Source organism: Dipodomys ordii, unplaced genomic scaffold (assembly GCF_000151885.1).
Source record: "Dipodomys ordii isolate 6190 unplaced genomic scaffold, Dord_2.0 Scaffold106, whole genome shotgun sequence".
Lineage (NCBI taxonomy): Eukaryota > Metazoa > Chordata > Mammalia > Rodentia > Heteromyidae > Dipodomys > Dipodomys ordii.
Genome location: NW_012267322.1, coordinates 6,245,743 through 6,272,983, shown reverse-complemented (window position 1 = coordinate 6,272,983; position 27,241 = coordinate 6,245,743). Strand labels below are relative to the sequence as shown.

Here is a 27,241-nt window from a genome sequence, read left to right as displayed (position 1 = left end):
TGAAAGTAGGTTTTGGAAGTCCTTTAGGTTGTGAGATTCAACCTATTCTGCTCCTTTTTATATAAGATAAAAAGCAATAAGGTATTTTGGAATAATAAGATACATTTCTGGTATCTTATAGGCCCAATCTGTAAGACTATAATACTTTTTCATTTATTTAGGGTTTTGTTTTTTTGTTGTTAAATAGGAGAACTTCAGTACTAAAAGAACTTAAGCCCTTTTGGAATAATGTTGGAACTAAAAACTAAGATCATGCATAGATTAAAATACCATATTCACAAGGTTAAATACAGTGCTGGTGGCTTCACTAAGAAATTTCTTTGAGCAAGTGATGAAAATGCAAATATTGCTGCACACTGTCCTACAAGAATACAGGTAACAAGAGAGAACTAAGAGCCCTTGCTAATGTGCATCCCATTTTAAGGACTCTGAGGTTGCCTTGACCTACTGACAAAAATTTGGAAAACCAAAGGAATTCCTACAAGTTTTCTTGTGATTTATATCAATCACAGATTTAATCCGTGTATTATAAAAGATATGAAAGTTAAGATTTTCGTGACTTTGTATGTGAGTATTTAGATTCCCATATCTTCAGCTACACACCCTACTATGAAGTCAAAATGAACTGTTTTATAACAGGGCTGCATTAAGCCAGTGTCTTAAAAATTCTCAGTGTATATAATGACAAAGCACTGTGGAATCATCTTGTCATACTGTTTATGTAGCAGTTAAAAAAAAAAAGAAAAGGAAAGAAAACAGTGCAATTTTAGACCATTTTTTTTTAAAACTTACAAATAGTGTAAATCATAGGTTGGGTAGCAGTAGACTTCCTGACTCTGAAGTGATTGCTGTAGGCTCTGTGTATTCTTTCAGAACACCAGAGACTTTATAATTTTGTCGGTAATTGTTTATGTATATTTTGGCCACAGAATGTTTTTAGAACAGCCTATTGCTAAATTACTTTAACCTATTTGCCATCTTTCAACTTTACGTATAAATATACGACAGTATATTTAGTATACTGGTAGACTATTTTATTTTTTCTGGGACCCCTCTTATTCAAGCCTCCTTCAAACTCAGTGCATAAAAATAGCAGACAGACCATTCCTACTTGTGGGCTTTTAAACTGGGCACTTGTTTCTCAGATGAAGAAGCAGAGTCCCAGGAAGGTGAATGTTTCCTCTTTGGTAAGTGACAAGGAGGGTTTAAACTTGACCTTAACTTCAGAGCCAATGCTGTCAGCTAGAGAGACCCCATCTCAGCTTCAGAAAAGTCTGTCTGCACGTGTTTGGCCCACAGTCCCATGTTTTAGTTTTGTTTCTTTCATTTTTTGCTTTTGGGGTTCTGGAATTTCAACTCAGGGCTTTGCATTTGCTAGGCTGGCTGGATACCACTGAGCCTCACCTCTAGGCCTAAGGGCCCATTCTCTGTCATGCTAACTGTGTGACCATCAAGAATAAATGTCCACTGGCTAGTCGCTAATTTGTAGTCACATTGGTGACACCAAATGTAAATGTGGGTACAAGTAGCAGGCCTGAATGTATTTATCTCAGAACTGAATTTCAGTCAATATAATGTTTTATTTGTCCATTGTTGTTTGTGCATACCTACTATGTTCTCATTTTATGATAAAAGTCCAGAAAATTAACTTTGACAATGTCATCTTCTGATTCTGCATAATGGAGCCAGGAGGTAAAATGGTAATCAGCAGGTAGTCTTCTCCCTTTCTGTGCTGATGCTTAGCATCTCCTGTAGAGACAGCTGTAAATAGACCATTTCAGCAGGCACCAGGAAGCTCAGAGGTACAATCCTTGGCCCAGCCTCCTAAAGAGTGGGGGAGGTCAAGGACTGCTTCCTGGACGAGAAGGGAAGGGGTCATTGGGTTAAGCCCTGGGGGAAGGGGAAAAGACTCCAGGCCAGGGGAGCATGGCAAGGTTGGGAGCCTCTGAGAGGTCCATCTTGGAAGGAATGCAAGGTGAGTATTTGGAGCTGGAAAAAAGAGGAGGGCAGGCAGGGTGGGGAGGGGGTGAGGAGGGAGCTGCATGTACCTAGCTGAAGAGCTTGGACTTCATCTTGCAAAGTGTTCACCTGATCAGGCCTGCTTTAAAACTATCCATTTGCCCATCAAGGAGAGTGCATTGAAGGCAGGGAGGGTTCATGTTGAGAAACCGGTTAGGTTTTTGTAAGTCTAGGAAAGGTGACAGGGTAAGATGTGCCAAAATGAATAACAGATATTCAAGGGCTAGAAAGAAATGGACTTAGTGACAGATTCTGTTCAGAGAAGAGCAAAGCAATCTCCAAAGGCATCCTGAGGGCGCATGGATAAGGTGGTAATGGTGATGTTTGGAGAGAGAACCCAGGAGGGACAGGAATGGAGGCAAGGGTCTACTCAGTAAGTCCAGATGTTGGTCTGAGCTACTTGTGGAATATCCCAGATGCTGGGAGCTCACAATCTGTTCTTTCATACTGCTGCACTACTTTTACCAGTCAAGGAGTGAATTTCTCAAGAAAATGCATTTTCATCATTTTTACTATTTTTGTCCATGATACAACTGTAATGGTATGTATGGTAAGTCTCAAGACAAACTGGTTAATATTTTTGGACAATGTCTGTTTAAAGAGGGGATTCAGAAGTATATGAAGGACGAAAGAAAAAGAATTCCTCTGAAATTCCTTCCTAGACCTCCCTGACTCCCTTCTCAACTGAGAGCGTCGCAGGTAGCATATGCCTGTGGTAGCTCTCATCCATGCATACCCATGCAGGAGGCGAGATACTATATCCAACAACAACCCAAAACCCTGAAACAATCAGAACCAGGAGAGTGACTCGGGCATATGGATGCCAGCCTAGCAAATAAGAAGCCTTGAATTGAAACCCTAGTATGCACCTCTAAAAAGAAGAAATAAAGAGAAAGAATAAGGACTTTTACTTTCATTTATTCCTCTGTAATATTCCTTTTAAAAATGTAGAACCAAATATTTGTCCCATGTAATTTTTCTTTTCTCGGAAGAATTTTAACGTTTCTCATAAGGTCAGTCTATGGGTTGCCTATTTTTGTTTGAGAAAGTCTCTATTTCTCCTTTGCATTTTCTTTTTTAAGATAAATAGAATAAGTTTATTTAAAAGTGAAAGGAAATAGTGAGACTGTTCAGAGTGGGCCTCTGAGAAGGCCTTCTCCTTTACTTTTGAAAGATAATTTTGAAGGATATAGAATCCTAAGCTGGTAAATTTTTCACCTTTAGCATTGTATTATTATTATTAATTTTTTTTCCAGTCCTGGGGCTTGAACTTGGGGCCTGGGCACTGTCCCTGAGCTTCTTTTGCTCAAGGCTAGCACTCTTACCACTTGAGCCACAGTATAGCACTTCCAGCCTTTTCTGTTTATGTGGTACTGAGGAAGCGAACGCAGGGCTTCATGCATGCTAGGCAAGCACTCTACCACTAAGTCACATTCCCAGCCCCATTATCATCATCATCATTATTATTGGGCTTGACCTCCAGGCTTGGGCATTGTCCCTGAGCTTTTTTGCTCAAGGCTAGTGCTCTACCACTTAAGATTGACTGACTTTACTTTTGGCTTTTATTGTTTGTGTTTACGCTTAATTGGACATAGGAGTCTCACAGACTTCTGCCCAGTTTGGCCATGATCTCCAGATCTCAGTCCCCTGAGTAGCTAGGATTACAGGTGTGAGGCACCAGCATCCAGTGAAATTTTAATCCATTTTTTCCTTGCCTACATAGTTTCTGAGAAGATAATTCCTATTTTTATTTTTTCTATAGGATGTTTTGTCTTCTGGCTTCTTGCTGGATTTTTATCTTTGAGTTCTTACGGTCTTTGTAATTTCACTATGATATGCTTTGGTATGGGTTTTTTGCTGGTTTATTTAGTGTTTATCCTGTGTGGTGGTCTCTGAGCTTCTTGGGTGTGTGGCTTGGGATCTGACATTGATTTTGGGAGATTCTCCACTGTGGCTTCAGGTATTTTTCTGTTCCCTGCTCTGTTTCTTCTCGCCCTGCTGCACTCCTTGTATGTGCCTTACATCTCTTAGCTGTCCCACAGTTCTGGGGTATTCTGGTCTGATTTTTGTTTTGTTTTTCAGCCATTTTTATCTCTACTTCAGTTTTGGCAGTTTCTTTTAGATATCCAGGTACGTAGTTCTATCCTCAGTGTAATCCACCAATCCCAGGCACCTTTCATTTCTGTACAATGACTTTGGTCCCAAGCATTCATTTATTTTTCAGTCTTTTTTTTTTTTTTTGGTGTGTGTGTCAGTTGTGGGGCCTGAACTCTGGGCCTGGGCGCTGTTCCTCAGCTCTTCAGCTCAAGGGTAGTGCTCTACCTCTTGAGCCACAGCGCCACTTCCGGTTTTCTGGTGGTTAATTGGAGACCAGAGTGTCACTGACTTTCCTGCCTGGGCTGGCTTTGAACTGTGATCCTCAGATCTCAGTCTCCTGAGTAGCTAGGATTACAGGTGTGAGCCACCGGCACCTGGAATTTTTCATTCTTTTTTTTTTTTTTTTTTAAAGAATTATCCTGTCTCTGTCCTCATGTGCTACCTACTTTATCCATTAGAATTGTTAAAGTTTTAGTGATTGTCTTAGATGGTTTGTGTTGCTGTAATAGAAAACTATGAACTGACCCAGTTAAGAGGAAGAGAAAGAAGTTGATTCTTATGGTTCAGAGGCTGACAGTCTAAGATGACAGTGCTGGATATGGTACTGGGTACTCATATGGCAGAAGAACCCATTCTGTCGCTGCAGCATTTGTGACACCTTCCCATCGGCATCTGCCTCCAGACACAGTTGCACGGAGGAGGAAGTTGCCAACACAAGTTGGGGAAGGGTTAAAACCATCCAAGTCATAACAGTCCTTGTCGTTTTAAGTTTCCAGTCTGGTAATTCCAACATCCTTGCCACATTTGAATATGGTTCTGATCTACCTTTAACCAAACTGTTCTTGCCCATTTCGTAGCTTTGTGAATTTTTCCAGCTAGCTGAGCTTGAAGGAACAGTGTGATGGTCAGGTGTGGGGAGAGGGATGCACTCCATATGAATGCAGCATTTCAGGACCATGAACTTCAGACTCATCCCCACCGATGAAGAAGCTGAATAGAGGGACAGAGGCTGGATCCTCACCCATGGTTATGTGGAAGTCAAGAGAGGCCCACAGTTGGGGTTTGGCTTCCTTCAGGTAAGTGGAAAGGTGATAAAGCCCCATCAGTTTAGCTCTGTGTAGTTTCTCTTGATCAGATGAACTAAAATGTTCTGGCATATTTCAAAATCTTATATGGAGAGTTTTCTCCAGATTCATTGTGATAGCCCAGTAAAACTCTAGGAGATGAACCTGGGCAAAATGTAGAAGAGCTCCAGTGACGAGACTGTCCTGAGATGTCACCTGTCAGATTTGTACTCATGACATAGGTCACTGCAGCTCAGGGTTTCCCTCAGCAGTGTCTGCTAGGTTGATTTCTGTACCACTTACCTGTCTGTCTCTCCCTGTGGTCTCATTTTGCAGATTTAAGGAAATTCATTAGTGTTTTGAATCTGCTCAGGTTTTTACTTGGTAGGATGGAAGGGCAGCTTCTAAACTCTGTGTGCTAGGCTGGAAACTAGAAATCTACAAACATTTTTAAAAGTCAGTTTGTGACTAAAATACTATAACAACAAAACAGAAATTGGACACATCTTGCATGTCCTCCAAAGACCTATCTGTGTGAAAGGGTTGGTGCCTGCAGAGGTGCCATGGGAGGTGCTGGAGCATCCAGGAGGTGGGGCTAGGAGGAAGCACCGAGGCCATTAACTAGGGATGTGCCCTCAAAAGGGCCGTGGGACCCGAGGGTGTCTCCCTCTCTGCCAGCCCCCTGGCTTGTGTAGGTTAGTCCACCATGCCCTCCCACCGTGAAGTGAGTGTAGCCTCTATGCAGGCTCAGACCAGGGGCCAACGGATCATGGACCAGAACCCCTCCAATTGTGAGCCAAAGTGAGCCTTTTCTCCTTAGAACCTCATTATCTCTCGCACTTTGTTGTAGTGACAGTGAGCTGACTAACACCACAGCAGATTAGAAATCAGAAACAAAGCAGAGTATGGACAAAGCAGTGGTTGGACCTCCACTGCAAATGGAAGCAGCATGGGGCTGAGAGGAAATCAGATAGGCCATACCATTTATACAGTGATCCACGAGGTGGCCAGAAACCGTCTGCAGTGCATGGTCAAGTTTCACCCCACTCCCCACGACTTCACTCCTGCTGCCAGTTCCATCCCATCCTAGCACCCCGTGCCTGACACATTTCAGTCTCAGTGCCATTGACAGAGCCCTTACCACCCACGGGTGGAGGTGGCATTGTCCACTTTCCTCTCCATCTGCAGCCTCCTCTCCAGTTGCTAAAGAGGACACTGCACTGTCACCTCTGTGTCTGCACTTCTTCCACTGCTTCTCTCTCCAGGACCCTCTCTCCCCCTCTCTCTCTACATGTTCCTTAGTGCTTTTTCTTAAAAAAATTTTTTTTTGATGCTAAGGATAGAACCTAGACTTTTGCTCATGCTGAGCATACTCTACCACTGAGTTCCACACAGCCAGCATGCTTCTTTTTGAGACTCTTCACACATGGAAAGAGGCACATGTCTCAGACCCTCAGAATCATTAAAAGACTTAAGTCAGCACATCAACATCTGAGGGTGGGGTAGGGGATGCTCCCAGATGGAGGCCGCTTTGCTGGCAATGCTAGCCTCCTCAGGAGACACTCCAGAGCAGAAGCTGGCCAACTTTTGCTGTAAATTATCTTTCTAGAGCAGGCAGTCTCTTGCAGCTACCTGGTTGCTGTATTACAAAAGCAGCCATAGATCAGGAGTGGTGCAACTGTGTTCCAGTGACATCCCTTTCTCCAGAAATGTTGCAGCACTACTAACAGACAGGCTACAGACTTGATTCCAAAGAATTCTACCCTGCCTCTTAACTGTCAGGCTGCTCTACATTTATATTTTGAATTCCAAACTCCCTAGAACTTTTCTCCCCTAACGAACGTTAACAGTGACTGGTCTGTCCCAAGATGCACTTAGCTGCAGAGGCCTGAATGTCCTCAGAGGAGGTGAGGGACAGGCAAGTGGCACCTCCCAAGCACCCTGCACGTGTGAAATCTGTAATGTGGGGCCATGAGACTAGGAGATTATTAGAATGACATCATTTGAGGACTAAATGAGCCATAAAGTGGCTCCGTGTCATCAGCAGTGCCTTGCCTGTGTTTTTAACCTGGAGATGAGAGGTTGGCTGCTTGTAAAATGAAGTGAGGCTTGAGCGAGGATAGAGAGAGGATGCCATGTCTATGGTACACTGCTAGCTATGAGGAAATGCAAGGCTACTAATATCTATTAGTTTGTAGAGGGCAGACAGTATAGCAATGCATAAATCAAGACAGGGGGCACCAAAAACAAGTGCACCAACTTATATGATGATCTGATCTACTCTACAGAATGTCCAGACCAAGTAGCTAGCTATGTTAGTCAGCTCTCTGTGACTATAGTGAATACTAGAGACGATCTGTGAGTGAACAGGACTGGCTAACAGCTCTGGAGGTTGCAGTCCATGACCTGTTGCTGTTTGGGGTCTGTGGTGAAACAGTACCTTGTGGTAGGGAACACAGAGCAAAGCCTTCATGCTCCTTCTGGCTGGGAAATAAAGGAGAGGCTGGAGAACACACCCAGATGATATGACACCTCCCACTAGACCTCACCTCGTAAAGGCTCTACTAGCTCCCAGCACTCCCACTGTGGGGATGAGGCCTCCAACACGCGTATGTGCCTATGGGGGATACTCCAAATTCAACCTCCAGTGCTGCTATGCAAATTAAGATTCAAGACAGAAAAGGCACTAAGGCCTGACTTAAGTGAAGGAGGATAGGGAGGCTCACTTACCACACATTGACCTCCTTCCCCCCCCCCCTCCTCCTCCCAGTTCCTCCAAAGCAACACCAGGACATCCTTTGTCAGCCTGATAGAAAGGCACAACCTAGTAGGGAAGCTCTGGTAGGTGCTGGGAGTCTGGGTCTCTGACTTTGCTGCTGCCTGGCCCTATTCAGAGTGAGTGTCCTCAGGTGTGCCAAAAGCCACTCAACGTGAGACAGCCAGAAGCCATCGCCCCCAGATGCAGTCGGTGTGTGCATTAGTGTTATGACAATTTCATACTGTCTACCATGTTTTAGATCCCTAACATCCCCAAGGAAAGCAGACAGTGCCTCTGATGACTCTCAGCTCTGACTTATCTGACATCCAAACTATCTTTCAACTACATTGTAGTTCAGTGATGCTGTACTGAGCATCTGCTACCTCTTTTTGACAAGCCAGGCCAGACTAGTGTATAATTAATTGATCATCACACAGATACATCAGCTAAGTTTGGGTTTCCTCCAGCCTCTATATAAGTTCACAGTTTTATTTATTTTCTTACCATTTTACTTGGCACATTTAGCTTTTTCATTTTGAAAGTCTATTTTGAATCAATTTATTATAATTTTGAAGAGGACAAATACATCTTAGTTCATTCTAATGTTACGTACTTTTATGCTTGAGTCATTTACCATGGTTTCAGTTATTGACCTATTTTATATGTCATTTTATGGCCTACATATTTTCAGTGGAGACGCTTAGGCTAAGCTATATTTATTTATACCACAGTACATTAACTATAAAACTATCTAGCTACAGTAAAACCACCATAATCTGGAACCCCCGGGGAGTGGGCTATTCCAGATAGCCAGGATCTAGGAATTAAAGTTAACTGTTTGTGTCTTTTTTACCTCTTAAAAACAATATAAAGAGTCTCATTTAGCTCTGATTATAACTCATGGTAAACAGTAAGGATTGGACTTTGTTCTCACTAAAGGACTTTTGTTTTCTTTTAGTTCTAGTAGGCATTTCTTGACTGCTTTTCCTCGATGACTGCCGGCTGTGTTTCTAACCGGCACTACCTGTGCTTCTCCCTCTCTTCCCCATTGCTGCCTCTGTACTCTTCATACTTGGAGAGCAGGGGTGGAACTGTGTAAGATCCAGCCTAACCAGTGTAAGCAAGACCGCCAGAGGCCACTCCCTACAGACCGCAGTGGTGTGTGCTCGCAAAAGCCTTACTGGCTAGTGTGTGGGCTCTGTGCATCTTATCAATTGGGTGGTAAGACAGGGAGCTCTGTCCTAACAACTCCCTTCTGGTCCTCCAGGCATTCCAGAGCTTTGATGAGGCAGATTCTAACCAGGAGAGAGGAGCTGTGGTCCTTGGGCCTCTTCTTGGACCTGCTTAGCTAGTTGAACACACCCTGGAATAAAAATTAGGTTGAAAACAGGCCTGGCTTTAAATTTGTAGTTTATTAAGTGAGTTCTGTACTGTGATAATGTCCTCTTCCCTCTCTGTTTTCTTTTTTCAGTCCTTGGGATGGAAGCCAGGGCTTTGCACATACAAGGCAAACAAGTACTCTACCACTGAGCTACTTCTCCAGCCTCTAATGGCCTCATTGAACATGTTCTTTGAGGCTAATGCCTTTATTCTGCAATGCCTGTCCAGTATGATACCATGGTGTTAATGATTCTAACTGTTCCTTTTATTGTGCTATCATATTGTGCATATCCATAGGTGCATAATGTGCCTTTTTCTAGGTTTTTAGCACAGTAAAAGGGAGAATGGCTTTGTTGAATGTGATGGCATTCAGTCTGAGGCAGGTGAGCCTTAGACTGGAGGCCCTGGGGTCTTCTATTTTTCTGTTGCCTGTTCCTCCCACATTATCAGTGTTCCTTCTCTTCAGGTCCTCAACTACACAGGAATGATATTTTCCAAGGTGTGAGAGCCAGGAGTCCAGAGGTGCCCAGGCTTCAAATGACTTGTCCAAGGTCACATCACTGTTAGCACTCTCTGGTTTGGGTCCTGATCACCTGCCTGTCTACACTTAATTCCAGTGGAGTGGAGTTGTCCAGCCAGTCCTACACACTTAATGGTGAGTAACAAGGAAGACTTAGCTCTGACTGTGGGTTGGAGCACGTGGCAGACAGGGAAGGGTGGGAAACTTGATCCTGGGTGTGTGATTCTCAGGGGAGATATCTCCCTAACTTTGTGGGATCTGAGGACCCACTGTAGCTGGCCAGGTGGGTACAATAGTTTGGAGTCACTGGACTAAATAGTGGCTTTAATTATTGCTGTAGTTAATGGTCCAGTGTTTTTAGAGAACTAGATAGTATTTTGTTTAGCTTTGTTTTAGCTATATTGTTTTGTTTTGCTTCATTTTTGAAACAAGGTCTTATTAATTATGAGTCCAGGCTCCACTTTACCTCGTCTCTGCTTCCAAGTTATACTGCTGTACCACCATACCCCAGCCTTGGCTATATATTAGTAATAAGATAATGAAATTATTACTTTCTAAAACTAGGTACCCAAGTGTTCAGAAATGAATTCTAATCTAATTCTTAATACAAGGAAAATCTGTAGCACTTGTATTGAAAGTGAAACTTCATTTTTATTTTTAGATTTTAAAATACAGCTATTATTTGGGCTGGAAAAATGTTTTTGGCAAGAATAATTTGTATAACTTGATTTGCTATGTCATTTACAAATTCTCTGGGTAATTGTTTAAGAATTGTTAAATGACTCTCCTAGCTAAAGTTGACAGGAATGGGAACTGGGTGATGAGAACAAGGAAAAAGAGCCCAAACATCTTAGTGCTCTAATAATGTCTGCATTTGACATTTGTTTCATTAAAGAAACATCTCAATATAAAAGAACTGTTAATAATAGAGCATATTAAGCCAGTGTTGTTGATGGTCTATTAAGATGCTACATTCTATATAGGTTAATATTTAAATAAACCTTCTACCAACTTGTATTTTTCTTTTCATTTTGTGAGAATGCAGTAAATGTATTTGCTGATGATCCCAAGAAGTTGACTCTACCCCAGAATTTAAAACATCTTTATTATCCAGTTTAGTTTTAAGAAGAGTGGGAAATCTAGGCTGATGTATGTATATTAACTGACTGGTGCTACCACGTTAATCCTGTAATTAAGATTCATTTCTCAAAGATGTTACTGTAATCTTAGAAATATTAAAGATTTAAACCCTAAAGATTGGTATGGAAATGATTACATTTTCCTTATTCTTCTCCCCTCTCTCCCAGAGTGATTAATTTCACTTTCTGTGTCTCCTTCCCTCTACCGAGTCACCTAATTCAGTGCAGCCTGTTTAGGGATCATCTCTGTTAGACAGACAGCTGCCCAGAGCTTTCCCTTTCCAAGCATGGCTTTTTGATTATGGCCAATCAAGGACAGGCACTGGACGAGCACCTGTCAGTGCTGCTTTTCTAAAGGAGATGGCTCTAATCTCATTTCAGGGCACTTCAGAAGAAGGCTCCTTTGAAATGTGGCTCTGCTCTTATGACTCATCTTTTTCGGCCCAGATGCCACCCTGCAGTATGCTCATGACGCGGCTGGTCCGTGCTGAAAGGGGAAACTGGAAAAGTGAGGCCCTGCCCAGGCATTTGATTCGCAACTTTCTGTTGTGAAGAAAAGCATCTCAAAATTCGTATTTGGGCTTTTCTATATAAATATGATAAAAGATTGGAGGGAGGTTGCTTTTTGTTTCTGTTTTTCTCTTTTTTTTTGAGCAAGCTTTCCAAACATTTCAGCTCTGCTGTAAACACATGTCATGCAATTGGAGGAACGTGAGATGTTGAAGTCTGTTCCCTTTATCGGTGAACGGTGCCCGTCCAGTGTGATTGATGCTGGCTGCTGCGTAGGGAAAGCTCTGGACTTTCACCTTGGCCCCAACTGGAGGCCCATTAAGTACTTAACACACAGGTACTGGCTCCCACCCAGGACTAGGTGGAATGTAGCTATTCAAAGACAAATTTCATTTTGCAAACCGTAACTTAATAGTGTAATAGTGTATAGACCAGAATCAGTTAATTTCAAAACATTTTATTCTACACCAATTAGCTTAGGTCCTGGAGGGTAAAATGACAAGAGGTTACTCGTTCACTATGTATTTAATTAATTGAAAAATGCTCAAATTGCTTTTACAGTTGTTATTAAAAAGTGGAATCAGTGTTGCCAGTGCTCAACCATAATTGGAACCCTAGGGAATTAAATATTTAGCATTAGTAATGTAACAGTACTTAGGACACAAATTTCTATTTTCGTCATGAAAGCTGTACACTGAGAGTGTGAGCGGCTGTGAGGACAGCTGTGACAAACGCAACGGCCTGGGATATTTCAATAAGACACCTCATTGGACAGCAAGTCTTACCACATTACTCGTTTGTAAGAGATCTGCAAGTTTAATTCCCAGTAGAAACCCGTTGCCCGAGTATTTAGATTTCTAATTGCATGCAGGGTGAACAGTTGGGCAAATGTCTTGCCGTAAGTGGCTGAAATGTATAATGCTTTCTAAATAATCCCATATAAGTTCGTGCCTTTGTCAATTTAAAAATAGCAGGACTGTCAGGGAATAAAAGATCTTGTTTGTTTTAAGTTTAATTACATTTTAAGCATCCATGCATTCAGTGCTACAGTGAGAAAAGTTGGATATTGGCTCTAATGAGCTACAGGGGTAGACGGCTGGAGACCCTGAGGGATTCACTCGGTAAATTAACTGGATAAAAGTACTTGCTGAGGATATAGCTGATGGCTGAGCTGCTCTTAAAACCCAGTTATAGAGCTGTCTCTCATTCCTGTTTTCATTCCAAGCAGCCTCTGTAGAGACCTTAACAGCCGCCTGTTAAAACTGTTCAACTTGTCAAAATGTATTATATTACTCCACTAATAAATAGTATTAAAGGGTATTTGCCTTCACTTCTCGTTTTCAGAGGGGATCAGGTTGATAAACACAACTGGCTTAGGTTGGCCTTATTTTAATTTGTTTATGTCATCTAAGTAATATGGAAAGTGCACGGCTTGAATTTGCAAACATTACTTCCTGGGGATGTAAACTTACGAAATACTGCATACCATGGAAGCAAGGCACGGAAACTCTACTATCCCAGCTTGCTGTTGAGAGATGTGTGGCTGGCATTCTTAGGCCACATTCAAAGTACTTGTGAACCTCATATTTCAACTGATGTTCTTTGAAGCATGACTAGCCTAATTCCTTTGCCAATCATTAGTTCTTGTGAAGAGAGAGTTGCAAGATAATTGCATAAGGTTCTTTTGCTTCCCATTTTCTGGTGTCCATTTTTAAATTGTTTATTGTAATTGATTATGATTTCTTACTTTTAAACAGTTTTTACTTGAAAAAAGAAAAAACGAGTAGTTTATTTGATAAACTCTCCTTTAGACCCTCTTTGCTAATTCTCTTCCCTTACCTGCTGTCACCTGTGCTAACAATCTGAAGAAATACTTCTGTAACATTTTTCTGAGCATACTTTGCTTGGCATATAAGGTAGAGTGTGCAGCATAACTGGACAACATAATGCAGGTAATTACGTATAGGCCTGTGACTTTCTGTATTGGTACTCCATAGCATCCTTGTGCTCTTGTGCTATCATTGATCCATCTACCCACTCAACTTTCCATCTGTCCATCTACCCACCATTCATCCATCATTAATCAGTCTATCTATCTATCTATCTATCTATCTATCTATCTATCTATCTATCTATCTATAAGATTTGAACTCAGGGACTTGAGCTTGTTAGGCAGGTGCTCTATCACTTGAGCCAAGCCCCTAGTTTTAGTTATTATTTAGATACTGTTTCACATTTTTGCCCTGGCCAGCTTCAGAATGTGACCCTCCTGCTTATTTGATCCACTTACCTATGCCTCCTGCATAGCTGGAAGTGGTATATATCGGGATCTCCCACTACGCCTTCTTAGTTGATATGGGAGTTTTGCTAGTGTTTTTCCCAGGTTGTTGGGGCATAAAGTGTGAATGTGTAGCTCTTTATTGGCATGTATCTCCATGCATATATAATAACAAAACACTGGAAGCCATTTAGCTAGTGATTGTTCTGTGCTTGGTATTATTTAAGACATTTGTTATTCCATCCTTACAATAATTATGAGTTAAAAATTATTACCTTTAGCGGCCAGGCTCCACTGGCTCACACTTATAATCCTAGGGGCTTAGAGGCTGAGAACAAGGATGATCATGGTTCAAGGCCAGCCCAGTAAGAAAAGTTCATGAGACTCCATTCTTAACTGATAGCTGGGAATGTGGTAGCCTGTTGTCCTAAGCTACATGGGAGGTTGATATTAGTAGAATTGTAGTTCCAGCCCAGCCCAGAAAAAGTTACTAAGACCCCCATCTCAGTGGAAGAAACTACTGTGGTGATGCTTGCCTATCATTCCAGCAACAACAGGAAGCCTGAAATGGACAGATCCAGGTCCTAGCATGGGCCTGTGGAAAAGACCCTATCTCAAAAGTAACCAGTACAGAAAAGAGCTGGAGGCATAGCTCCTGCATTAGAGTGAGTACCTAGCAAGTTCAAGGCCCTGAGACCAAACACCAATACTGCTAAGAAAAAAAGATTATGATCCATACTTTCCATGTAGGGAAACCCAGGCATAGAGAGGTTGACTTCCCCAAAGCCACAGGAAGAGAAACCAGCAGGGCCTGGCTTGGAACCTGTGAGGTTTGGCACATCAGAGTCAGTTCTCAACCAAGACATTCATTGATTTTTTTTTTCTTGTAATTTGCCTTTGCTTATAAGTGAGTGCGAACACACACATTGCCTTTGTGTTTCTTCAGAGAATTTGCCTGTTCATGTTCCTTGGCTCATTTCCCCTTAGTGCTGTCCTGTCAGAGTACAGAGAAGTCTTTATTAGCCTATTACCTGTGTTTTCACTTTGTTTTATTGTAATGTCACCAAAGTTTGCTGTATGGATTGGGACATGAGGAATCCTTTCACCACCCCCAAGGTGACAAGTATGCTTGCCTACATCTTTCTCTACTATTTTTCATTGTGTTCAAGGAAATATCTTTAACTTACAAAGGGCTTTTGCATATGTGTGGATGAAGATCAACCCTCTTCTTTCCAGCAGCATCTACATTGTCCACCAACATGTGTCTATGTGGCCAGTTCCTCTTATGGAACACTTAAGTATTCTACTCCTGCAGCATCCCATTTTTTTTTTATCACCATAAAGTTAAATTTTAACAATTAATGCACATTGCCTAGCAGGTACTCCCTGTTAAATATAAAGGTAACGCATCCCTAAATAACCAGACACCTCACACACAGAAAGGTAGAAACTTGTGGTAGCAACACACTAATACTCCTCCATGTCCAAATTCCCAGAATCTGTGATGGTGTCACATGGCAGAGGGGAATTAAGGTTGCAGGTGGAATTAGATTTACTGACGGGCTGACTTTAAGAAAGGGGATTATGCTAGATTATCTGGTCAGACCTTAAATGTGGAAAAGGAGTCAGGAGGGTCAGCCTGAGAGAGATGCAAGGGGAGAAGACTCAGCCCAGAGACCTGATGGCTTCACACTTGAAGGAACAGAGACAAGAACCCAAAGAGGGAGTGCCAAGAAAGGCCCGCCACTCCAGAGGTTCCGAAGAGAGCCAGTCCTGTGGCCCCTGCATTCTTCAGCTCAGCCTTCTGAGGGTATAATAAACTTGAGCTCCTGTGCCCAGAAGTCACAGAAAACCAATGCAAAGTCAGAGAGAACAACTCTTCTCCCCATTTTCTGCTCATCTTGGCCTCCTCCTCACTGCCAGCTACCTCCTGATGGTAACCACTGAGCAGGGTATCTTACAACAGAAACTTTTACAGTAGGGTCTGGTTATTTATTAAAGCACCCCCCCCCTCTGTTTGCAAAAGAGAATCAGTTCTCAAATTCATTTTAAGATCTTTTAGGTTTCTGATTGGGAATATGTTGAGATTAATTTTGGGGAGATGATTGAGTAATTAGGGAGATGCTAAATAAATTGGAGGAAGGGATGGTAGGTTAATTCGGGGAAGGGGACATTTCCTCATTCTGGCTCCCCACGGGAATGGATAATGCACACTCCTTGAGTTAATGAATATGTGTTTTATTTTGTTCTTGTTGAAGAGAAGGATTAATGTCAAAATATTTTTATTTTCTCAGAATAACTCTATTTAGATTTTTCAACTTTTCCTCACAGACATCTACATATTTTCATATATCCATAATTGGATGTACTGGCTCAATCCAAGTATGGTTGAACTTGGCTTCTCCACTATTTTTCTTTATCTCCATTGCCAAAGTTTTATTTTATTGGTGTTTATATTAAAGAAGAAAAAAGATTCGGGTTTTATTAAAGCCTTTTTTATGAATTGCTTGGACCTCCTTTTGTGAATAGGGGAGGAAGAGATTACTACATGAATTTATTTAATTCTAGTTAAGCTTTCATAAATAAAGAACCCAAAGAGCAGAGAAGTACATGCATTTTACTCTTAGATTTGAAGAATAATGTCCATTCCTGCAGAACTGTGATCAGAAGACTTACCAGAAATAAACATGGGGAGCTTAGCAGGGCCCTGTGGGTGTAGGCAGGACACTAGTGTGCTGAAGGCTTTCAGGAAGTTGGGGCAGAAGGTCAGAGAGGCTTTCCTGGGTTTTATGGTGAGAGAAGGTAAGCCTGGCCTTTGCTTCCACTGTGCTGTCCTTTGTCAAGGTATCGAATGAAGTGTCTCAGAACTCTACCACACTCTTAATTCTTCCTTTCATAGTCTTGCCTCAAACTTAGATTTCTCCATCTCAGTCTGCTGAGTGTATGTACCACCATGCTGGCCTCCTTTCATTTTGCTTTAGTTTTCTGATTGACCTTTTCTGGGTCTGAAGGCCTACTTGTTTAGTTTTTTTTTAGTCTCTGTTGATTCTTAATAAATATTCTTAGGCTATGAATTATCCTCTAACTTCAGTTTTGGCTGTGTATAGTAGTGTTTCTATGTACTGATTTCATTTTCTTTCTCAACTAAATAGTTTGTAACTTATACTTTTATTCTTTTTTTTTTAATCCAAATACAGTATGTATGTATGACAGGATCTTAGGGGTTTCTCCTGCCTCAGCCTCCCAAGTGCTAAGGTTTACAGGTGTGTATTACCTTAACCAGCTTCAGAGAGTTATCTTGAAAAAATTTTGTTTTAAACTTAGACTAGGAACATGTCTTAAGTTATAGAGTACTTGCCTAGTATGTATAAGTCCCTGGGTTTAATCCTCAGTCCTGAAAAGAAAGAAAGAAAAATAAAGGGGAAAAAAATGAAGTGAGTGGAGTAGTATTTCTTAGGGAAGGAAAGGGTGTTGGAGAAGGCTGTTATTTACTGTTCATCTCTTGTCTCCTCCCCTTTCCCCACCAATATGGCTCAAGAATGGAATCTGCGTGATTTCCACTTTGGATTGGATATTTGGATCAGATTTCCTTTGTAATGAAACATTATTACTTATGCAAACATAGGGAAAGTATCTTGAGTCTGATTATTAAAGCAAGCTAGTTAATTGTACTTGTACTTGCTTTAGCTTGAGGAAGGTACCAGCTGGCTTTATGTGTTTTCTTCCCACTTAAGATAGCAGAAGCGTCATAATATTTTAGAAGTTGTTTTGCAGCCCTTCTCCCTACCCCATACCCCTGTGCATAAAGTAAAGCATAACATGAAGCTAGGTGCATGGAATGAAAGCAGAAGGACCTGGCTGCAGGATGTACAGGGCAGTGCACATTTGCAGTTCACTCTCCCACAACCCTCCATCTGCACCCCTGCTTCCTGGGCCTTGGGAAGCTAGAAGGGCAGAGGAGAGACCATAGAAGTACGCACACTGCACCTTTTGCTGATGGTTTCAGTCTTTTCATAGCTGCCACATGCAGTCCAGTATTAACTCGCTGAATCTCTCTGCTCGCTGGCAGCCAGGTCAGTCCTCACCTCCCATGGTGTAATATTCCAGAAGGCCTGCTGTGCCAGCAGAGGAGATGACCATTCCCACCATCCCCCACTATAGGAGCAGAAGGGTGAGGACTTGAAGGAGTGTCCCACGATAGGGTTCTAGAAACTCAGAGTGACATTTGAATGACAGATTGTTTTTGCCTAGTAGCAACATTTTCTTAAAGCATAACTAACTGTAATTTTATTTGGAGAGGTCCACACACTAGCCGTGCTGACTCTGAGACTCTGTATCTCTAAGGAAGAAGCAGCTGCTTGGAGCCTTTTCCCTGCTATAAGACAGCTCTGCTGGAAGCAGGAGAAACCCAGCCCACAGAGGCACCACTTACAGAGTGGCTTAGGAAATGTGCCATCTACCACCCCTCACAGTGCTTTTGCTGGAAATCAAGCTGGAATAACATACGGGCTGGCTGCACAGAACTCAACCACGGTAGCACATTCATGGTGTAGCCTAGCCTGCCCGACTTTTGCATTCTCCTCTCCTCTGCTCCCTTCCTCTCTCCTTTCCTCTAAAATAAAAAAAATATATTTTTTTAATTTACAAAGTTTTGGCAGAAATTTTAATACAGTATGAAAGTTTTCTGGATAGACCAGTTTTCTACAACAATAGAGCTATCATCCTAATTTGCTCAAATGAAGCACACAGGTCTTATCTAAAATGTATTCAGTCACCAGATATTTCTTGCATGTTGCTTAAGAGCTATGCTCAGTGCTCCAGGCACCATGTGTTCAGAACACGGAGGGCCCAGTTGTCAGTTCCCACTGCAAAGATACGAGTTGAGTCCTGCAGGGAGAAGACTGAATGGTCCCTTTGGGCTTTTCCAGAGTGGTGCTGCTCTGAGCGTGAGAATCATGGAGGGCTGCCCATGGGAGCACGGGGCAGCCAGTCCAGCAGAGGCTCCGAAATGGTGCTAAAGTTGGTGTTGCTCTGCCCTGGAGCCTCTCCAGGGCAGCTGATCTCTCCCTGAGATACGGAGCCGCATTCAATCGTCTGTCTGGGGAATTCTACAGAATTCCTGAAATTGGATCCAGAATTTTAAGTTTTTATGGCCATACATTTTCTCAGCTTCTCAAAGATTTTCATAAGCTCCCAAATCATCACCTCCACCATGTCAGAGGAGGCAGGATTTGTAGCGGAGTCTGGCTCTTTGGTGCTTTAGAAAAATCTGCTGGTATGTGGCAATGCCATGGGAAGACAAACTCAGGGAGAACCATTGCACCCCAACATTTTCCCTACTGCCGTCACCCTGGGACTTAGGACAGGGTGGCTCACCATCTCCATGCCCTCCCTATCACACAGCCACACGACTAGGAAATGTCAGCTCCTGATTAAAATGGCACAGCTTTCTATACTAGCTAATCCTTGTTAAGCATTGCTATGAAGAAAAGATATGAATACCTACTAATAGAGACTTTCCTTTTCCTTTTTCTTTTGTATCCGGTCGTGGGGCCTGAACTCTGGGCCTGGGCGCTGTCCCTCAGCTCTTCAGCTCAAGGCTAGCGCTCTACCACTTGAGCCACAGCGCCACTTCTGGCTTTTTTCTCTTTGCTTATGTGGTGCTGAGGAATAGAACCCAGGGCCTCAGGCATGCAAGGCAAGCGCTCTACCACTGAGCCACCTTCCCAGCCTGACTTTTTAAAAATATATATGAGACAGAGTCTTGCAGTGTAGCCCAGGGTGGCCTCTAACTTGTGATCTTCCTACTGCAGCATCCCAAGTGCTGGGATTACAGGCACACACCACCATAACCCAGCGACATGTGTATTTTTTACCTGATCTACAGAGATGAAGTGGTAAATGTGTTTTCCCTTGCTTTTCTACTCTGTCTCTGAGCAGCTGGTGAGGTCTTTGCAGAAGAGCACGTGCTGATTTGGCTGGGGACCTAGTGGGGAGGTGGCCCCTCACGGGTCATCGTGCCTCAGGGTGCTCAGCCTCCATACTTGATGCTCCCTGAGGCTACCTCCAGATGTCCATTTACAGCCAGGCAGCCTGCAGATCCCTAGGCCATTAAAGACCTTTTTGTTTTCCTTGATGAGTCCTAGCATGGAATTGCTGGAGAAATGTGTGTATATGTGTGTGTGTGTGTGTATGTACATGCACGTGCGTGTGCGTGTATGCGCCTGTTTCTGCTTATGACAGATTTTTATTTGTTGCTCCTCAAATCTGCTGAAACAACTCATTCTCCCAACTAGGATGGGATGGGAATGCCCCTTTCTGCCTATAATTAGTGTCATCAGATGTCATTATTTCTGTGTCAGTCTGACAGTAAACTGTAGTTGCGTTCATTGGTGCGTCTATAATTAGGAGAGAAGGTGAGTAGCCCTCTGTACATCTATTCTCTGGGATTTTTCTTTTTCCAGTGGATATGTCTCTTTCCAATCAAATCACACAAACTATTCAATTAAGGGAAGGAACCCTTATAAGAAAAATGCGTTGCAACTCTTTTCTCTGATTCAACTTTGGTCTTTTGTCATTTTCCTTTCAGGCCAGGGTTTTAAAATTAATACCTATTTAAGTCGATCAATGCTCAGGAAGCTTGTTGGCTTAAACCTCAAGTTCCTGCCAAGTACAGGAATACTCTACACATAAGCATAATACATAAGGAGATGGCATCTCCTGGTGGAGAGGCAAAGGCCACCTTGCCACCCTCCCCTCTACTGAAGCATGGAAGCAGCTGGTCCTATAATGAAGACACAACTTGAGAAATGTCGTAGGATGTCCTAAGAACTCTTAAGCTTCACCACCTTGGTAAAAAATCCAGGCAACACGCACTGACTAGCTGTCTAAAATGCGTTGAATGAATCTCTGAATATCTGGGATAAAAATCAAAAGACTGAAAAAGAGATAAATCTCCTTAAAAGACATAGGAAGCTCAAGGACACTGGTTTTGGCTTTTGGTTTTTAAATGGTGTTAGGATTTGAATTCAGGGCCTTGCACTTGCTAGCATGCACACGACCACTTGAATCACATCACAGTCCAGTTTTAAAAATTATTTTTCAGGTGGTATTTAGGTTTTGCTTATGCTGGCCTACAGCCACTATTCTCCCACCATTGCTTCTGAGTATCTGGGATTATAGTCATGAGCCACCATACCCTGCCCCGAAAGAACATTCTTTAAGATTCCTTCAGGAGGAAGAGAAGGAAATATGAAGTGTGAGTGAAGACATTCAATTTTACTTTGAGAGAACTTGAAATAATTTATGACACAATTTCAAATGTTTGTAAAGCATGGAGCAAGTACATAATCTTTATAGCAACGAAAAAAAGTTATTAAGGGGAATCAGTTATCTAAATTTTACAGCTTCTCCAAACCTGGATCTACATGGGAATCACATGGAAAGTCATTAAAATGGAAGTTCTGATTTGGGCTAAAATCACACACACACACACACACACACACACACACACACACACACACACACACAGAGTTCTGGAGGATTTTCACACACACACACACACACACACACAGAGTTCTGGAGGATTTTCTCCTGCCCTCATTCTTCTAGTTCCTTTCTTCCCTTCCTCTTTGCACTTGTTGGAGTGGGATTTATGGGAGTGTTTACATGTATCTTTCTACTTCCTAAAACATTAAGAAGAAGGTCCTTTCTACTGAGACGGCAGTGGGCTTCATGAAAAACCACTGGGTACAAAGGCAAAACATTAACAAGTTGATGCTTTCTTGCCTGGTCACGCCTCATTTAAGGAAATAAACTGGAAATGGGCTATGAGAATTGGAAATTGACTTCAGCCACAGTTAAGCTGTTCTCTTTTAAAATATTAGCAGTTGTGTGTGCAAGCCAATATTTATTTTCTAATCAAAGCTTTGTGGCAAATGGTTTACAAATGAAAGAAATGAAGGATGAACACTTCAAAACATTTCCAGTAGTAGAGCTGGGAAGAGGGTGTTTTCTTTCTTTCAATGGCAGATCTAAGTCTGTATCCATGAAGATCCTAACTGCTTGGGGAAAAGTCACCAGAATGGAAAACTGACCAGCAACCCTGAGTCCAAGCCTAGCCCTGCCTCTTCAGAAAACCATAAATAATTTTTTGGGGGGGGGTCAAAATAAGGTGATAGTTTCAGTATTTTCAGGAAGAATGAATGAACAGAGTAACTGTACAGAGGAGACCCCTGATGAAAAGCTTCCAAAATTCCATTATCTGAACTGTCATTCTCATGCCCGGCCACTGGGCCTCGTCTCTCCATGCTATGTTTTTCCTGAGCTGCCTGGGTTATTTATGTTCCCTATCTCCCATCACCCTGTCACTCAGCCATTCCTAACAACTTTTGGCAGCTCGTCGGGGGCCATCAGGGCTTGAACCCCATTGATTCTCACACCTCCCCGTGTGAGCCTGTATACTAACATTGTCTTTTTCTGTAAATACTCCAGCAGAGCTGAGAAGAAGAATGTGTGGAGACTTTGGAGCTGTGGGCTGAGCAGGCAGATCTGGGTAAGCGGGGCCTGGTGAGCCAAGGCTTTCTGCATCTGCCCCCTCGTCGCTCATCCTGGCCTTCAAGATTTGCTTAATTAGACGATATCTAATTCCACTTCACATGGTGTCAGCGGGGTGGAAGGGGGACTTAGTAATTAGGAAGCGCAGATGAGCGTTCTGTCACAATCTGCTCCTTCTCTAATTTAATGTCATTTTTCTAGTACTTTCTCTTACTCTCATGCCTGGCTGGTAACAAGGTGCCAGGTATTACAACCAGCAGCTAGTAGACTCTGTCCCTGGGTTGATTTTCTTCCAGATTCACCCACCAGAAGTAACTTTGGATTTGAAATACATGTCAGTCATCCTCTATGGAAGCTGAACTCAGCAGTCCGCATGTGGTCCTGGTCTTTGTTTTTATTGGTCACAATGCTCAGATTTTTAAGTGTCAAAGGGGTAGGGTTTTAATTTCAGGAGGAAAAAACGTTATGTGTCCCCAGCTTCCATCCCTCTAGGCAACACTTCTAACCCAGTAATGGATTATTTAGGAAATAATTTCCCAGAGAGGAATATATCCATTCGCTGTTTCCTGTGGGTGGTGCCTGTGTGTTGGGTGCTGGGGATCCAGCCCACTAGTAGCCTCCTTTTGAATATTATGTAAGTGGTATCACATTGATGTGAATTGCTTTCACTTACCATGAAGATGTTTTTTAATCTTTTTTTAAAAGTATAATTTGTATACAATGGAATTCATAGATTTTTAAATGTATAAGTCAATGAGTTTTATTATTGTTATTTATTCATTTATTTTCGGTGGCACTAGCGTTCCGACGAGGAAGAAAGCTGTGTCCAGTGACCACCTCCTCCCTGCGCAGCCCCTGACAGTAGACACCAAATAAATACTTATTGGCTAGAAAAGTGAATCACTTGACTATAGCTAGATTGATGCTGAGAGAATTGTAGCTGCTATGTAAAACTCTGTCTCAAAAGTGGATTCCAGACCAAACTAACAGCAACAGAAGAGCAGTTTCTCAGCAAAGACTTCACAATTTATTGGCCAGGCCATGTGCCTTGGGGCTTTGAAGAACTGGGATCAGGGGCCATCTCTGCCACCTACTAGATCTCTGTGTCACCTCAGGGAAATTCTTTCACCTCTGTTTTAATTGTCAAAGTCAGAGCTGTAATATTACGTCATACATTTCTTGTGATGATTAAATAAAATGTTCCACATCAGCGCTCTCTCTCTCTCTCTCTCTCTCTCTCTCTCACACACACACACACACACACTGGAATATTACACAGTCATAAGGAAAAAGAAAATTGAAGTTACATCTTTTTCAGGAAAATGGATGTAATTGGAGGACATCATAATGACAAGTTCAAATATATATATATATGTAAATCTGTTTTACATATCTATTATGTTATATATAATATGTATTATGTATGTTTTCACTTACGTGGATACTGGACCTAAAAGACCTATGTGTTCTTGGACATGTGCATACATTTATGGATATATATATATATATATCCACGAACATAATTACTGGATGAACATAGAACATGAATCTAGCTAAGGGACTGCTTGAGAGAAGGAGAAAAGCTAGAGGGTAATTGTGTAATACCTTGCAGGTATTTATGCAAACAGCAAAAATGCCCTCAATGAAAGCTACTGATCACTAGGGGAAGAGAAGCTGGCTGTGTGGGGAGTGGTAACTAATAGAGGAGCCTGACTAATGAGAAAGACAAAGGAGGTCGAATATGATTGCAGTAGATTATCTGCAACTATGAAAATAGGACAGTAAAACCTGTGGAAATGGTTTTGAAGAGAGGGGAGAGCAATGGAAGGGTGAGAGCTACTGGAATATGTTGTAAATATGACTGGAAATGTAACAGTGAAACTCCCCCTGTATGAATACTGTAAATGAATGAATGAATGAATGAATGGATGGTTCTCTATCAAGACGTATCTTGATGCTAACTAGTAAATGCTAGTACATATATCGTGGCAAATAACTGCTGCTGTGGAGAGACTGCGCAGGCTGAGGGAGGCTGTGGTCACTTGATCTATTAAAAAATGTTGACAAGTATGGGGAAAACTGACCTAGGTAGCTCCCTGCTTCGGGTTCTTCCCTTTCTGCGCTTTCAGGATTTAGAGGGATGTTTGTTTGGGTGTATAGAAGGAGATGAGAAGGAAGGCCCTGGTAGCACCCACCTGCTGAGGAGGAAGGCAACCAGGGACAATGGGCCTGGCACCTGGGGAATGAGTTCTCCCTTGCAGGTGTCAGCTGTTGGTCAGCAAGTCTTAGAAATGGGTGATAAGGACAACACGTACATAGCAGTGCCTCTCCATTTTCATAATACCTCCACCCACACCACATATACCCTTTAAATCTGCGTGTATATGTGTGTGCATATGTATGTGTGCCAGTACTGGAACTTGAACTCAAAGCCTCATACTCTCACTCGACTTTCTTCCTCACAGTTGGCACTCTACCACTTGAGCCATGCCTTCAGCCTGGTTTTGTTGCTGGTTAGTGGGGCATGGAGTCTTGTAGACGTTTATGTCCATGCTGGCTTGGAGCCTCTATCCTCTTGATCTCAGCCTCTGGGATAGCCAGGATTGCAGGCATGAGCTACTGGTCTCTGGCTCTGTTTGAGTTTTCAGTCTTGAGAGGAGATTAACATAAATATTACTATTTTGATTTTGTAGATGGTAATCGTATGCTGTGAAATGAAATAATCATGTCCAAAGGTCACTGGGCTACTCAGTAATCAACCAGGGACTTAAACCCAGGTCCTTACTCTGGTTCATTATGTTTGTGGGTTTTTTTCCCCTCAATAGCCTCAACAGTCTTTTTGTCCTGTGGAATCCATCTATTTTTATTAAGTGCTTTGGACACATGTTAGAGAAGCTACTTCCATACTCAGCTGCAGCAGCCACACAACACAATCCACGTTCTAAACCCTCAAAGTTTGTCACACTGATGCTCTGGAGGTGTGCACAACTCCTTTGATGAATACAATCTCAGACGTTAAGGTCTCCAGGCTTCCAGAAGCAGAGTGGTTCCGCTGAGGTTCATTCAGTCACTCCACAGGGACCCAGAGCTGTGGAGTCACTACAGCTCAGAACCTCCCACAGTGTCCCCACAAGGGCACTGTCACTAGTGGATGAGGTACTGGTGGGTGTACCCTCATTACGGGATCCTCACTAGCCCCTCCCTCCATTCTGTGTGCCAATACCGTCACTTGAACTAGGACCTGGTATTCTCACTTGACTTTTTAAGATCCATGCTGGTGCTCTACCACTTGAGCATACCTCTACTTTGGGCTTTTTGATGGTTAATTGGAGATGAGTGTCACAGACTTTTCTGCCCTGGCTGGCTTCAAACCATGATCCTCAAATATCAGCCTCTTGAGTAGCTAGGATTACAGATGTGAGCCACTAGCACCTTGTCCCCTTAACTTGTATCCCAAACTGTTACCTGGAATGAATCCTTCCCTATATAATTAAAGTCATTAATGCACAAATCCACTTTGTTTGGAATGCAAAGGGGGGGAAATGTGCTGAAATCTCTGCTGCCAATCACACAGAAGCCTTCTCCATCATGAGTAAATCTGATCTCCACTTTTCTTAAGATTGAATACTGCATAATAAATGTACTGTAGCTGGCATCCTATTAGCATGGATTAGTGTAATTCTGTATGTGTTTTCAGATGACATCTTGTTTCATCAAGAATTCTCTCCAGAAACCATTCTTAAGATTATTGTCAAATTCTTTAATACAGAATTGGAAGTCTAACCCCAGAGGCTGAATGCATATGTGATCAGTTGACAATAAGCTGCTATCCAACTTCCTGAGCTCTTTTCTGCTCAGGGTTGAGTGACATCTCTGGAGGAGGGGTTTTCTTTTCAACTCTTCCAGTCTGAGGGCAGGAGCCATGTGATGGGCCCACTCTGTCCTCAGGATGCTTGTGTCTACATGACCACATGTGTGACTAGGCCCTCTGGCCAGGTGATACTGGTAATGACCACCACTTCCTTTGATACAACTACAACCACTTGAAGTGGGAAGAGTCATCCCAGTTTACACATTCAAAAGTTTGGATAGCTGATGTGCCTTGTCCCCTCCTCCCAATGACAATGTAAGAACTTATACCTCTTTCTCTCTTCCCTTAGCCCAGAGTTCCAGCCATCGACCTTGCCATCCCCACAGAGATCCTGGCATCCCTGAGGCAATTGTTAGTGTCTGGAAAATGTGGATCTGAGAGAACATGTAAATACAGAACACTGGCTCTGCTTACTGAGATGCTTGTTTTCAAAAACCCAGAGGAAGGTTGTATTTATATATTTATGTAACATTCATGTGCAATATTTAAATTTACAAAATGTGTAGCAGTGTAACAGAGTGGGCACCAGTTTTTATTTGGGCATATAATTGTCTTTTCTTTCATATTCATTTATTCCTTTGATTTCTATAATGCCTTCTCTACTTGGTCTTCTGAGATCATGTACAATGGTAACACATTTAGAATAATATTAATAAAAGATTATTTTGTATCACTCATAGAGAAACCTGACTCTCTTCTTCATAAATATTATACAAGAGAACATATTGTCACCAGAATAGTATGCATAACTCTAGCTGTGTTAGGTTTTAAACATATTTACCTATATTTACTTCCAAGTCTTTCTTTCTTTTCTGCTCCTTAAGAGGTTGGGGTGCTCAGCATTTGGGGTAATTAACTGAAGTGAATATCCTGATTTCTCTTCTTTCCTTTCTTCCTTCCTTCCTTCTCTCCCCCCTCCCTCCCTCCTTCCCTCCCTCCCTCCTCCCTTCCTTCCTTTCCTTTCATCCCTCCCTCCCTCCCTCCTTCCTTCCTTCCTTCTTTCCTTCCTTCCTTCCCTTTCCTCCCTCCCCCTATCTTCTTTCCTTCCT

At 42.3% G+C, this 27,241-nt stretch overlaps 1 long non-coding RNA gene across 1 annotated transcript in view; it reads left to right on the top strand.

Annotated features, from left to right (window-relative positions):
* Positions 1-26,814, top strand: part of LOC105994433 — a 34,622-nt gene extending 7,808 nt beyond the window's left edge. Inside the window, exons 3-4 of the long non-coding RNA XR_001175501.1 lie at positions 9,785-9,973; positions 26,482-26,814. This is a non-coding gene — a long non-coding RNA (uncharacterized LOC105994433). The remainder of the gene's footprint in view (positions 1-9,784; positions 9,974-26,481) is intronic.
* The last annotated feature ends 427 nt before the right edge of the window (positions 26,815-27,241 follow it).